This window comes from Balaenoptera physalus, assembly GCF_965194825.1.
Source record: "Balaenoptera physalus genome assembly, chromosome: 1".
NCBI lineage: Eukaryota > Metazoa > Chordata > Mammalia > Artiodactyla > Balaenopteridae > Balaenoptera > Balaenoptera physalus.
The window spans coordinates 162758878-162774271 of NC_138882.1; the positions used below are offsets into that span (position 1 = coordinate 162758878).

A 15394-nucleotide genomic window follows, 5' to 3' on the forward strand; every position below is an offset into this window, starting at 1 on the left:
TGGAGTGCACAGGTGACTGGAAACCAGAAACAGGCTCAGGGAAGGGCTTGGGGACTGATTGGACATGAGGGGACATGCAGGAGAAAGAAGAGTCTCTGCATTTTCAAACTGCTAGCCTCAGGACTGCATGATTTATGTTCAGGAAAATGCACACTTTTTAGGTTGGCAGTTTGATGAATTTTGACAAATGTGTACAGTTGTGTAACCATCACCACAATCAAGTCTTAGAATACTTCCACCACCCAACAAAGTTCCCTGGTGTCCCTTTGTACTCACTCCTTTTTCCCACCGCCAGCCCCTGGCAGCCACTGATCTGCTTTCTGTCACAATAGTTTTGCCTTTTCCAGATTATCACAGTGGAATCATAGAGTATGTAGCCTCTCTGGCTGGTTTCTTTTACTCAGCATAGTGCTTTTGAGATTCATCCATCAAATTGTGTGTATAAGTAGTTCACTCTGTCTTATCACATCCATTGTACAGATGTACCACAATTAGTTTATTCAGTCACTCACTGATGGACACCTGGATTGGGGTTTTTTTTTTCCTGGTTTGAGGCCATTATGAATAAAACTTCTGAGAAAATTCATGCACAGGTCTTTATGTGGATATACCTTTTCATTTCTCTAGGGTAAATACCCGAAAGTGAAATGGCTGGATTCATAGCAACGTCTTAACTTCATAAAAAACTACCAAACTGTTTTCCAAAGTGTCTGTACCATTTTGCTTTCCCACCAGCAATGTGTGTGAATTCCAGTGGTCTCATTCTTACAAGTGCTTCATATTAACAGGTTTTTAAAAATAAATATATATATTATTATTACCTAAGCCATTCTAATAGGTGTGTGGTAATATCTCGTTGTGGTTTTATTGTGCATTTCCCTAATGATTGATGCTGCTCAGCATATTTCCATAGGCTGATATACCATCTATATCTCTTCTTTGGCAAATGAGCCTCAAAACTTTTAATTCACATTTAATTGTTTGCAAAAGTCCAAAATATTAAATAACAAATAAATATGAAATACTAAAGTTAGGGGCCAGGAGTCCTAGTTGCTTAGTTTCCTTCACTGTTGCCCTCCTTGTCCCCCCTCCAAAGCCCTGACCTTTGAGAGTACTCCACGTTGCAACGTTCCAATCCGGATCAGGATCTTGCTAGCTAGTCTTCAAAGATGGCTCCCCAACAAGCCACTCCCCCCAGTATCCGGGCCCTTGTGTATGCCCCTCCCACACCCAATCTGGACTGGCCCTGTAACCAGTTAAATGAAATAAAAGTGACGCTTCCTGACTTCTGTGGCTGGGTCAGAAGAAGCCATAAGCTCCGGCCTTGGTCCTTTAGAATGTTCACTCTGGGAGGAGCCAGCTGCCATGTAAAAAATCTAACTATGCCAAGACCACTCTGCTATGAGAAAGCCCAAGATAGCCATGTAGAGAGGCTGCATGGAGGGAGAGATGCCTGTCCATCCCCCAGCTATTCCAGCCATTCCAACCCAAGCACCAGACATGTTGAGTGAAGGAAGCTGTCTTGGATGTCCCATCTAGTCAGGCCTTGGGATGACTTCAGCCCCCACTGCCCTCTGACTACAATCCGCCCAGAGTCCACAAGTTAGAGCTACCTATCTGAGTCAACCTTCGGAGCCATGAGATATAATCATAAACTGCTGTTTTACGTCACTAAGTATTGGCGTAGTTTGTTACACAGCAACAGCTAACTAAAACATGGACGATGCCCAGCTTGGGGTCTGGCTGACTTAGAAAGGCAGTGAGGTCATCCCGAGTCAGGGAACGAGAAAGCGGGCTGCTGGTTGTTGTCACGTTCCTTCTTTTTCCTTCTACATTCAGACTCTCTGGATGTTGTCTTATATCCCTACACTGTCAGTGCCAGAATCGTGGGTGGCTACAAGAAAACGGAGACTGAGCAAGAAACAGGAACTGGGAAAGTCAGAGCAGATGCCAGGCCCAGGAATGAGCCCAACTGCAACAAAATAATAAGAACAGTAATTCCTTACATGTTCACAGTCCTTTACGGTTTCTAAAGCACCCTAAAATGTGTTATTTATTTGACCTTCATGCCAGCTCGGTGAGGGGGCATTATTACTCCCATTTAACTGGAAGAAGACACAGAGGCTCAGGAAGCTTAAGTGTGGTAGAGAGCACAGCCCTGGTACATCCCATGCGGGAGCCCTTGTTGGGATGAGAAAGAGAACTAGGACTAAATCAGAACTGGTTTGGGATGGGGACCGGGGGCAATAAGTTATTTAAGAAGTTGGTAAAGGCAAAGTCAAGGCTTAATTATTTACTGAGCACCTACTGGCTCTAGACTAAGTTCTTGACACACCTCATCTTATTTAGTCTTTCTAATTACCCCATGAGGTAGATACAATTTCCCTCCTCATTTTGCGCAGGTCTCTGGCACCACTGTTCAGAGCTGTAACCCCCAACACTTACCACTCCAACCCGTCTTGTCTCTATAATGTCATTACCAATTCTCTGGACACTGATTCCGTGGCTAGAATCTTGTGCCTGGATGATGAGCACAGGGTCCTGGCTGGCCTCCTTACCCCTCCTGTGTACACCGGTATCCTCCCTGCCCTTGAGCTCATGGTGGTCATGCTGTTTCTGTGCTCAGAAACCATCAGGGGCTTCCAGTAGACCAGGCTCCTCATCAGTGCCCCACCCACCCACCCTGCCCATAGTTTAGGACAATACCTAGTTGGAGGGATTCATCTGTTCATACATTCAACAAATATTTATCAGTTGCCCACTGTGTGCCAAGCACTGTGCTGGGGAGGAGAGCATAGTGTATAATAAGATAGACAACTTCCTGGACCACAAGGAGCCTGCAGTCTAGAAGTGTATATGGACAAGTTCCCTAAGGGCACCAAAGAGATTTGTAGAGAGCTATGGGAATATACAGAAGAGGGAATGACCTAACCTAAGAGTAAGGTGAAGGAGGTAGGGGGGATGAAAGGGGAAAAGTTGAGGGACAGCAGCATGTGCAAAGGCCCTGAGGCAGAAAGGAGCACTGTAAATGCAAAAAGAGGACAGGAATTCCAGATGATGCTTAAAAGGCAGAGACTAGATCATGTAGGGCTTTGCAGGCCTTATGAGGAATTTTGGTTTTGAAGCGGGCATGGGACGCACTGGAGCAGAAACGGTGATGAGGAGTTTTTGATTAGTAGCTTGACCTGTCTGCTGATTCCACTTGGATACAAGGCATCATCTGAAATAACCAGTTCCTAGATTTGGCCTCTCATGTGGAACTTTTGCCTTGACAACTTACTTGCAGCTCTCTCTGGCACCCATTATCCTCTGGAACTGGTGGAGGCCTGATGGAACCGAGATAATTGGTTGCCTACCCAACACCCAGCCCATTGTTCCTAACAGAAGTCTTCTTGTGTTCAAGGAATCCTCCTTCCTATATGGGGCCTGTGCTTCAGAGCAGCTGGCCCCAGCCCCAGGGGAGGATCCTGGCTGCCATTAATCAGTATTGGCAATCCTGCTCCCCTGCTAGTGGTTGGCTTAGGCACAGGCATGTAAGGAGGAGTCTGATGGGAAAGGCTTCTCATTCAGAGACATCCAGGAGGAGCATGTCTCTTCTGCCACTGGACATTGTGGTGTCTGGATGAAGTGCCTGGATCTGGGGCAGCCCTTTTGTGACTATGAGGGGAGCCATCCTGAGGACAAAATCAACACACTCAGGGTAGCAGCAAAAGATAGAAAGAACTTGGGTCCTTGATGACATCATTGAGCCACTGTATAGGAGCTCATCCTCCCTCTCTGGAGGGAGTTCCTGTTATGTGAGATAATGTATTTTCTTATCATTGCTGAGTTTGAGGTGTTCTGTTACTAGTATCCAAAAGCATGCTGTACCTCGGGTCCCAGGCTCCCCTGCCTGTGTCTCTGAGGCTGACCTCTGTCCATATGCACCTGTGCAGCTCTCCTCTTACCTAGTAGGACACCCACTTTGTTGGCAATCTGGTTATGGCCCTGTAGCCCTCTTTCCCTCTAGCCCCCAGGAAGCCAGTTTTAGACCTTATACCATGTCTTAGACCTTGGATCCCTCAAATATAACTTGTACCCTTTTGCATTGCATCCATATCTTTATAACTGAGGCTAAACAGGCTCTTCCTACATCCTGGGTGTTCTCTAGCTAAGCTGCCCTTTGTCTGGTCCCCTGGCCTATTTCAGCAAAAGATCAGGCAGAAGCTGTTACACATGTTGAGACTGGCAAGGCTGTAATCCGGAAACTGAGTCCAGGTCAAAGTTTAGGACCGTGAGGAAGGGGAATGAAAGATGGTGGCTTAGGACCAAGAGCACAGGTGGCAGGTCATGGAGGAAGCAAGAGCTCAGATGCCTGTTTGGATAAAAAACAGTGCAAGGTATGGAGGCAGGTCTGCCAGCTTGAAAGAGTTGGGCAGGGCTGGGCACCCCCTTTAGATACCTAGCATGCCCCTCCCCATCCCATCACTCCTCACCCAGTGTCTTGTGTAGATTTCAAAGTTCCCCTGCAGTAAACTACCTGGACTCTCCCTAGTTATGGTGGTTCAGACTTTGACTCCAAGTCAACTCAACATCCCTACTCTTGCCCTGGGTGCTGGAAATACCATGATGAATAAACGACAGCTCCTGCTTTCCAGGAGCTCATTGTCATCAAAATGGTCTGCAGTCCCTGCCCCTAGTCTTGCAGAATCTGTCCCTATCCCCCATCCCCAAAGCCAGAACAGCATCCTCTTCTGTCTGCATTCTCTTTTCCTTATGATTTCACTCAATATTCACCTCTGCCAGGATGTTTTCCCTCACTCTCACCAATGGGCACATTTTATGCCATTCCAGCAACCCTTGGAAATTTCGTATTGAACTCTGTCCAGCTGGGATTAACACAGTATGTGTCCTTTCAGCCTTGAGAGGTACGGGGATGTGTGTGTGTGTGTATGTGTGTGTCTGTGTGTGTGTCTGTGTTTTCACCTCATTCTAGCCAAAAGCCACGTCCACCAATACGTGGTCACCTGAACAAATTTGGAAGGCCTCCAGCCTGAGCCAAGGCCCTCCTGCCCTTTACTCTTCCCTGAGCCCCAGTCCTGCTTTTCTAGAGGTTTCTCCTTGATGTTCTGCCAAGACCTCAGACTCATCACACCCAAAGCCATCCTTCCCAACCTGCTTTCCTATTTCCCCATTCTGGGCGTGTAACCACATCAGCCACCCAGGCACACAGACTCAAGACCCCTGATTTGTTCCCCAGCAGCACATGCAAGCTGTCCTACAGCCACACACAAAACTCACAGACCCCATAGCTCCACGAGAGCTGCCCCCCGTGAACAGCTGCTCAGTCACATCACACAAAACACACTCCTATAAAACTCACGCAAAATTCAGAGGCGTGGTCAGTCACACAAAAATGAAATCAGAACACACAGAGAGTTATGCAGAAGCTCAAGCCCTCTTGCAAAGAGACATCAAGTCACGTGTAATGATAAAGACATGCACACGCTACACAGACATGGTCCTGGGTGACAAGCTCTTCACCGGGAGCATTCCGGAGAAATGAAACATTGTAAAGTCCAACCATCTTGAACCCAGACCGAGCCCATCAATCCAGCTGGGGAAGGAGGGCAGGCATTGCCTTTCCCCTATGCCTGACAGCCTCGTGATTTGTGCCTGCTCCATGGGTCCTGGTGTCATTATTCACCCTCAGTGCCCACAACGTGACTGCCTAGCCTGGCATGTTGCCTGATACACTCCAGGCCTGCCTGTGCCTGTCCTCCTGGCCCCAGAGCCAAGTTGCATCCATGAGATGTGGGGAGCGGAGGTCACAGAAGGACTCAGTCTCCCAGGAAAGAGGATCACAAGGTGTTTCTATCACCCCTATGTCTTCCAGGATCCCCTATGCTGAGCACTTGGCCAGGGGCTCAAGGACAAATGCCTCTCTGCTCCCGGACCACAGTCAAATCCAAGCTGCCTTAAACAAATTGGCAAAGAGGGTCCCAGCAGCCTGAACCTGGGGTATAGGCACCGGTGGTTAGAATCCAGGCTTCTTGCTACACAGGCAACCTGGAAGCTACTGCTCCCATCACCTGCCTTCCCATTCCCCCACTCCCAGAACACACACACACACACACACACACACACACACACACACACACACACACACACACACACACACACACACACACAGACTGCCCCAGCTATGGGTCTGCTTTCCTGAGGATGGGCAGTTCCTAAGCCAGTCCTGGGGCTGATGTTCACTGCCAGGGCAGTGGCAGTGTGGATGAAGAAGACAAGATGAATTACTTACGTATTAATGTGGTAGTGTGGAGGACCTGGGTAGGTGGCTGGAGGTGATGATGAGGCCGAGGGAACCCAGGCTGATAAAGAGCTGAAGTTACAAGACAACTTCTATTAACTTCAAAACAAGAAAGATTTTTTTTCTTAATTGCTGAGAGCTGGGAACAAGGCTGTCTTGCACATGTAGAGCCTTCTGGAAGGAGTTCTTTCTAATAATGCAGGCTCTGGCTCAGTTCCTCTAACATCCTGCCTCTGCCCGTGAGGCGCAAGCAGGACCACAGTTAACTGGATTCCCTAGGGATTAGCTGCTAGCAGATTCTGGGGAATCTTGTCAGAACTGCTCTTTTGACCTATTGACATCCCTTTCTGTCTTGGAACATTATTTACTCTTGTTCCCTCACTGGTCCACATACGGGGAAAGATCGAATAATCAAGTGCTGTTGGGATAGCTGACCAACCATTTGTAAAACAATAGAGCTGGAGTCATCATACTTCACTCTTTACACACAAATAAATTTGAAGGCATAAAAACATAAAGTGTAAAAAGTGAAACAGCACAACTACTAAAGCAAAGTGAATGTTTTTATTATTTAAAGGAAAAGTGGCCTCTCTGTGCATGACATAAAATACAAAAGTTATAAAAGAAAAGCCTGGTAGACTTAACCACATACAACTCAAGTACTTATGAAGGACAAAAAAATAAATAAGATTGAAAGTCACGATGAAGTAAAAAAAATTAGGAATATTATCTCTAGTATATAAAAGAGTTCCTACAAATACAAAAAAAGATAACTATTCCAGTAGAGAAATAAGCAAAGAACACGATCAGACAACTCACAAAAGAAATATGAATGCCCATTAAGAATTAAGCATATGTTCTAGTTTAATACTGATCAAAGACTTTCCAATGAAAAGTAGCATGAACTGTCACCTATAAGGTGGACAAAAGTTTTTTTTTTTTAACTGACAAGAGGGTCTATCGTTGGCGATGGTGTAAGTAAAGAGGCTGTCTCCTACACTGTGTTCATGGATTGGAAGACAGTATTGTTAAAAGGTCAATACTATTCCAAGTAATCTACAGATTCAATGCAATTCCTATCAAAATCCAGATGACATTTTTGAAGAAATAGAAAAAGCCATCCTAAAATTCATATGGAATCTCATGGGACCCCAGGTAGCCAAAACAATCTTGAAAAAGAAGAACAAAGCTGGAGGACTCAGACTTCCTGAATTCAAAACTTACTACAAAGGTTTAGTAATCAAAATAATGTGGTACTGGCATAAAGATGTACATATGGACAAATGGAATAGAGTAGAAAGACCAGAAATAAACCCTCACATATATGGTCAAATGACCACACATATGGTCAAGGGTGCCAAGATGATTTAATGGGGAATGAACTGTCTTTTCAACAAATTGTGAAAACTGGATATCCACATGTAAAAGAACATCATATATAAAAATTCACTCAAAATGGGTCAAAGGCCTAAATATAAGACCTAAAACTCTTGGAAAACATAGGGCAACACTTCATGACATTGGATTTAGCAATGATTTCCTGGATATGACACCAAAGGCACTGGCAAACAAAGGAAAAAATAGATAAGTTGGACTTCATGAAAATTTAAAAATTTTGTACATCAAAAGACAATGTCAACAGAGTAAAAAGGCAACCCACAGAATAGGACAGAATATTTTCAAATTGTATATCTGATGAGATTAATATCCAGAATATATAGAGAACTCCTAAAACTCAACAACGGAAAAACAAGCAACTCAATTCAAAAATGGACAAAGGACTTGAATAGACATTTTTCTAAAGAATGTATACAGATGGCCAATAAGCACACGGAAAGATACTCAGCCTCACTAATCATTAGGGAAATGAAAATCAAAACTACAGTGAGATACCTCTTCACACCCTTTAGTATGGTTACTATCAAAAAAACAGAAAATGACAAGTGTCGGCAAGGACGTAGATAAATTGGAACCCTTGTTCGCGGTTGATGGGAACGTAAAATGGTATAGCCACTGTGGAAAACAGTAAGGTGGTTCCTCAAAAAATTAAAAGTAGAATTACCATATGATCCAAAAATTCCACTTCTGGGTATTCACTCAAAAGAATAGAAAGCAAGGTCTCAAAAAGACATTGGTACACTCATGTTCACAGCAGCATCATTTACAACAGCTAAAATGTGCAAGCAACCCAAGTGTTCATTTACCGATGAATGAATAAGCAAAAACTTGTATATACATACAACAAAATATTATTCAGCCTTAAAAAGAAGGAAATTCTGACACATACTACAACATGGATGAATCTTGAGGACATTATGCTAAGTGAAATAAGCCAGTCACAAAAAGACAAATATCATATGATTCCACTTATATGAGGTACTTAGAATAGTCAAAATTATGAAGACAGAAAGTAGAATGGTAGGGGAGGGAGAGGGATAAATTAGGAGTTTGGGATTAACATATACACACTACTGTATATAAAGTAGATGATCAACAAGGACCTACTGTATAGCACAGGGAACTATACTCAATATTCTGTAATAACCTAAATGGGAAAAGAATCTGAAAAAGAAAAGATATATGCACATGCATAACTGAATCACTTTGCTATACACCTAAAACTAACACAACATTGTGAATCAACTATACTCCAATACAAAATAAAATAAACTAAAATTTGGAAAAAAAAAGAAAGTAGAATCGTAGTTGCAGGAGCTGGGGGTAGGAGGGAATGGGGAGTTATTGTTTAATGGATGTAGAGTTTCAGTTTTACAAGATGAAAAGCGTTATGGAGATGGATGATGGTGATGGTTGCACAACAATGTGAATGTACTTAATGCCACAGAAATGTACACTTAAAATGATTAAGATGGTAAATTTCATGCTCTATGTATTTTATCATAATTTAAAAATTGGGAAAAAATCTAAAAAAAACTGACAAGGGTGTCTATCGTTGGCAATTGTGTAAGGAAAGGGGCTCCCTTTACACTGCTGGTGACAAAGATGTGAACAGGTTCAGAGTTTCTGGAGGCCAGAGAGCCAATGTACCCATAGCAGTAGCTAATATACACAGCCCTTACTACCAGGCATCATTCTAAGTGCTTTGCATATAATAACTAATTTCACCCAGACAGTAGTCCTGCAAAGTAAATCCTATTATTATGCCCATTTTACAGATGAGGAAACTGAAGCCCAGAGAGGTTAAATAATTTGCCCAACGTCCCTTTACTAGGAAAGGGCAAAACTGATATTGAATCCTAGACATCCAGCTCTACTATGTCATACTAGACCAAAAATGTTAATTGTGCAAACCCTTTGTCCTAGAAATTCCACACCTGGGAATCAATCTTAAGGAGTTAATTAAGCAAGTGCACAGAGATGTATATACAAGGATGTGGCTCTCTTTGTCAAATGTATCAGAGAAAAAAATGGGATCAATATAAATGTCCATCAGCAGATCTGTTGACTAGATTATGTTACTTCCATAAAACAGAATGCTATGCAACCATTAAAAAGTATGATGTATATTTATATTCACCGATACAGAAAGATTTCAACAACATATTGTTGAGTGGAAAAGCAGGCTGCAAAACAGCATGCATAGTGGGATCCCATTTAGGTAAAATTATATATATATCACTCAAGATCTGAGAGGATGCTCACCAAAACGCTAAAGGTTATTATCTTGAGATGGTGGGGACTTCGGGGAATTTTTATTATCTCCTTTCTTCCTTTCTTGTGTTGTTTGGATTTTGTACAGTGAGCATATATTATCTTTGTAAACAGAAAAGGCAATTTTCAAAAATGAGCCTCCTGGAATTGGCATATCCTTATTTGTACCTCTCCACACTTTGTTCAGCCAACCTGTAATGAGAACCTACTAGTCATTAGGCTCCGGATTGGGAGGAAAAAGAGAGAAATGGACACTTCGAAGGTGTCAGGGGCAGAGACAAGGCCACAGTGGGAAAGATGGGGAGAGAGACGCATACATTCTGCTTGACTGAGACAGAAACTGGCCAGAAGCTGAAAGGCACCAAGAAGAGGATCCGGTGAGGAGGGAAGCTGAGAAGGTGCAGACACAGGTACTTGGTATGGGCGCCATGTCTCGCTCCCAGGTTGGCTAATGCTGTCTGTCCTGTTAATGAAGTGAGTGATTAATAGCCAAGGGGATAGAGAGCTGGTATATGAGATTAATCCCAGTTAATGAATCCATTGTTAACGGCATTAAATAGCAACGGGGGGGGGGGGCGGTGGGGGGGAGGCGGCCTCCTCTCAGCACATCCAGGCCTGGGCTGGCTTTGCAGCCACCGGAGAGGGAGGCTTTGGCACGAGGCGGGAGAGAGTGGAGAGAAGGACCGGCGATGAACATGCGAATCTGGTGCTTTCCCCACGCTCTTTCGTGCTAGTCCCCACGCAGCCTTCGGCGGGCAGCGTCAGCATCCCCGTTTCGCTGGGCCGTGAAGATGACAGTTTGCCCCGGCCCTGACTGCTGTGCCTTCACCTGACTGCAGGCCAGTCTCTGGCTTCCGGCCACACTCCCTTTCAGGAGAAGCTGAGTGACAAGGCCCAGGGAGCAGGGTGGAAGGTGAGGAGAAGTGGTCACTGTCACTGGAGACAGGAGGAGGTGAAGGGAAAGAGGAGCTCTCCAAGAAGCAGGGCAGGGAGGGCCCCTCAGTGGTAACCTGGAGGCTCAGAAAAAGTGGACAGTGGAAATGCTTGAAGGACAGCAGAGTCCGGGGATGAAGTGGCCTTCAATTCACTGCCTCACTTCCAAGGGACCCACGTCTCAGGACTGTCCTGAGGCAAAGCATCAAAGTGGAGAAGTCTGTCTGCCCAGGCTGCCTCTACCCTGGTCCCAGCCGACCACCCAGAGCCATCTGAGTGAGGGAACCTGGCTCACTCCTGCCTGTCCCCGTGCCTCCCCAGCACAGAGATAACATTTCCCGAACCTCAGCTTGTCTAGGCTCGATGCTAGAAGCTGAGAATATGCTAATTTGTTTAACCTTCCCAATAACCCTGAGTAATAGGTATTGTTGTACCCATTTTACAGAAAAGGACACTGAAGCTCGGGGACAGACACTGTCTTGCCCAAGATCACACAGCAAGTTAGTGGAAGAGGCTGGATTTCAAATCAGTTCTGCCTGGCTCCAAAAACTATGCTCTCACTGTGAGCTGTAAGTCTGCCTTCCCCTAGACCGGTAGAACCTCAAAGTGCAGCCTCTACACCAGCAAAGGCAGCAGTGGCAGCATCACCTGGCAATTTATTAGAAATGCAATTCTTGGGTGCCATCCCAGACCCACAGGAGGGTGGGGCAGTGACTCTGTTTTCACAAACCTGAATGGTTCTGAGACCCACTGCCCTGTACAGCACTCCCGTCTTGGGCAAGGGAAAAGCTCGTCCAGGGTGATGATGCCAGGTGAGCCTTCTGGGTCCTCCTGCTCTTCCAGCCCTGAAAATGCTGAAGCACCCGGGGACCCCTGCTCTCCTCCATCTACACTCTCTCTGCATGATCTCATCCTATCCCCTGGCTTTAGACATCTCTACGCTGACAACTTCCCAATTTGTATCTTCAGTCCTGACATCCTCCCTGAATCCCCATCTCGTACATCCCACTACCTACCTGACATCTCCATTTAGATGCTCATGACATCTCAAAACTAAAGTGTATCATGATTGTCCCCAAACCTGCTCCTTCCCATCTTCCCAGTCTCAGTGAATGGCACCAACATTGACCCAGTTGCTCTGGCCCAAAGTCTTGGAGTCAACTTCTACTCCTCTCTTTATTTCATAGCCCACATCCAAACCAACAGGAAATCCTGTTGGTTCTACTTTTAAAATATATTTCATATCTGACTGCTGTTGACCACCTCCAAATCTGCCACTGACGTCCAAACCGGCTTTCTCTTCTCGCCTGGACTCATACGGTCATTCCCACTTATGCCCCCTACAGTCTTACCTGCACTCAGTGGCCAGAGTGGTCCTTTAAAACATAAATCTGAGGTTATGTCACTTTCCAGGTCAAACCCCTCCAGTAGCTTTCCAACAATGTAGAATTAAATCTTAGTTCTTGCCTGACCTCCAAAGCGCCATATAATCTACACTTTCACATCCCTCATTTTTCTCCAACCTCGTCCACTCTCTCACTACACCTGCCTGTCACACCGCAACCTCACCACCCTATTGCCCCACCTTGATTACGGCAAGCATGCTCCCACCTCAGGGCCTTTGCAAGGGCTGTTGCATCCGCTCAGAATGTTCATACAATTGCTTCATTCAATTCTCTGCTTAAAAGTCAGAGCGACCTGATATTTACTCAGTTTTGTTTTCTGCACAGCATTCATTATGTCATAGATTTATTTGTTTTAATGTCTATCTCCCCTACCAGGCTGTAAGCTCCATGGGGACAGTGCCTTTTTGTTTACTCAGCAACCTGAAAGGTGTCTGCCATGGGAGCTGCTCAAACTGTATTTGCTGAATGAATGAATGAACTTCTGGGAACTTCTGTTTCCCCACCTGTAAAAATAGGTGTGCTCACCTTATAAAGTACCTGTGAAAATTGAATAAATATGTTAAAATACATAGGTCATGGTTGGCATAATGTGGATCCTCAAGATTTGTGTTATTTTTGGAGCTCACCTTCCTTCCCTTGCTTACGAATCCATGATGGCTCCATATTTCCTGCCACTTTGAGTGTGAGCCTTGACCAGCCTAGCTTGGTCAAGGGTCGACTACAACCCAGCCTGCCTTCTCACTGTCCCCTGGAGGAAATCGCAACAATAAACACCCATCTGTAGGGTACTTTACAGTTTCTCCTACACTGACATCAAACAGTCTTCAGAACCATCCAGCGAAGTTCCTACCAGTATGCCCATTTACAGATGAGGATACTGACACCAACAGCGTGAGTGATTTACCCACCAAGGTAGCTTCAGGGCGTGGCCAAGATGGGAATCGCCCCTAGTCATATGAGGACAACTGCCCTGCTCTTTCTCCTGTTTCAGGATGCCTCTCCCCTGAACACACGTCCTCACTCCTGACCTTTCAGCTATGCCTGGACTGCCCTCTCCTCTGCTCCAAGTCTCAGTTCCACTCTTGCTCTGAAATCCAGCTTGCCTTCTTCTGGAAGCCCTCCTGGCTTTCTCCTTCTCAGAGCTTCTCTAGTACTGGAGTCTGTGCTCTGATGGTCTCCTATGTGTTTTCTCTCTTCAATTCTAAGAGCAGTGACACATGATTTTTAAATTACGTTTGCCATATTGGCAAACAGATCAGAGAGATAAAGAAGAAAAAGTCGAAGTTCCCCTTTGCTGCCCCCGCCCCAATCCCACTCCTCTTCCAAGTAACCACTGCCAACAGTCTGGCCTGACTGCTGGAGCCCCTTCCAGGCATTTACACACCAACACTAGCTCACACGCTAACAACAACGCTGAATAGATGGGATCATAGCACACCTATTCTTCAGCTTGATTTTTTTTGACTTGGTGATGTGTCCCAGTGATTGTGCCACGTCAGCACTTACAGACTCCCTCCTAAAGAGCTGTAAGACGGTGGATGCCCCACGATTTATCTCACCACTTCTCTATTGAAGGACGTTGGGATTGTGGCCAATTTTTCCTACTGGAGAGCGCCACCCCCCTCACCCCGCGCACCGGCAGCCCGTATGTATGTACCTCCCAAAGCCCACGTACGTGTGTGCGTTTCTGCGTGAGGGAGTACTAGAGTGGAGTTGCAGGGGGAAGGCCGCCCCTTCGAGGAGGCTGGGCCCATCTGTACTCCACAGTGACCCACTCTGACCCCAGGCTCCGAATTCACAAAGAACTTCCACAAGCACTATTGTAAATGCTCCTCACAAGAACCCTGAGAGGTAGTAACGTTAGTACCATTTTACAGGCGAAGACTGGAATTCGGCCCCATCCTGTCACTCTCCAGAGCTCACGCTCAGATCCAGTTCTCTGCAGACAAGACAGGTCTCCAGACCCTGGGAGCGGTGCTGGGGGCAGGTGGGCGCTTCGGGAGTCCCAGCGGGGTCAGGACGCCAGAGAAGCAGCAGGTTCACAGGTGGGGGAGTGTAGAGGTGAGGCACTTGGTGGGAGCTCAAAAGCCCGAGGAGGGGCTTTCTTCCCACTCCTTCCATGGCTCAGAGGAGCCCGGGCTCAGGCTGAGAAGCAGGGCTGCTATGTTGCCATGGAGACGGAGGGATCCTCTCTCCCTCACAGCAGGAATCTCAGTGATTGGGGGGTGGGGGTGGGAAGAGGATGTTTCCCTGGCAGCACCAAGGGTTGGGGCTAGGATGCCGGTCACTCCTCTCCTCCTCTCTCCCTTTCTCCTCCCACCCCACACCATGGAGGCCAGCAGCCAGCAGGAGGTGTGGTGGGAGTGCTGGGGGCGCTGGTATAGACTAGGGGGGAACACGGGAAGTTGTGGGGCTGGGGTGAGCGGGGAGTCGGGGGCTCCCATAGGAAGCTACAGAAAAGTCCCTCCTTTTAGACATCCCCTGTGTCAGGGGCCCCGTCCTGCCCTGAGCCCTGCCCAGGTTCTCTTCCAGAACAGAGAAGACACCCACTCAGGAGGTCATGCAGTCAACCCCACTCTCTAGCCTTGCCCACCCACGCTGACCTGAGGCACACGTGCATGTGAACTACTTACACACACACACACACACACACACACACACACACTGCCAGCCACTCCCATGCAGAGTCACACACTGATATGCTCATACCTTGACATGTTCACACACTCATTCAAACACAGTCACTCCCAGACACGCAGACCACATGCACCTGCTACCTGATGCACAAGTGTGGTCGCGTATTCATGCACGCGTGCAAGCGCACATCCTCTCTCCGCCTCTGTGATTGATTGTCAGTCCTGGAAGCTCCTCTCTTTCCTCTTCATATCTCCTCCTGCTCACTCTCCCTCTTCTCTGTCTCTCCTCTGCTCCCCCCAGCCCTCAGCCTGTCCTTGGCAGGAGCCCTGCCCTCTGGGCTCAGCCCTGGAAGGAGATGCTGTCATTTCCAAGGGAGCAGATTCTCAGACACAGACAGCACTCAGCCTTGAAAAAGCAGGAAGGGCTGAGGCGGGAGGCGATACCC

General features: G+C 46.5%; 1 long non-coding RNA gene across 1 annotated transcript; it reads left to right on the forward strand.

The window, feature by feature from the left end:
* Positions 1–7148: 7148 nt before the first annotated feature.
* LOC309663173 lies at positions 7149–15016 on the forward strand. Its single transcript, XR_014265137.1, has 2 exons — positions 7149–10383; positions 11352–15016. It is a non-coding gene; the product is annotated as an uncharacterized lncRNA (long non-coding RNA).
* The last annotated feature ends 378 nt before the right edge of the window (positions 15017–15394 follow it).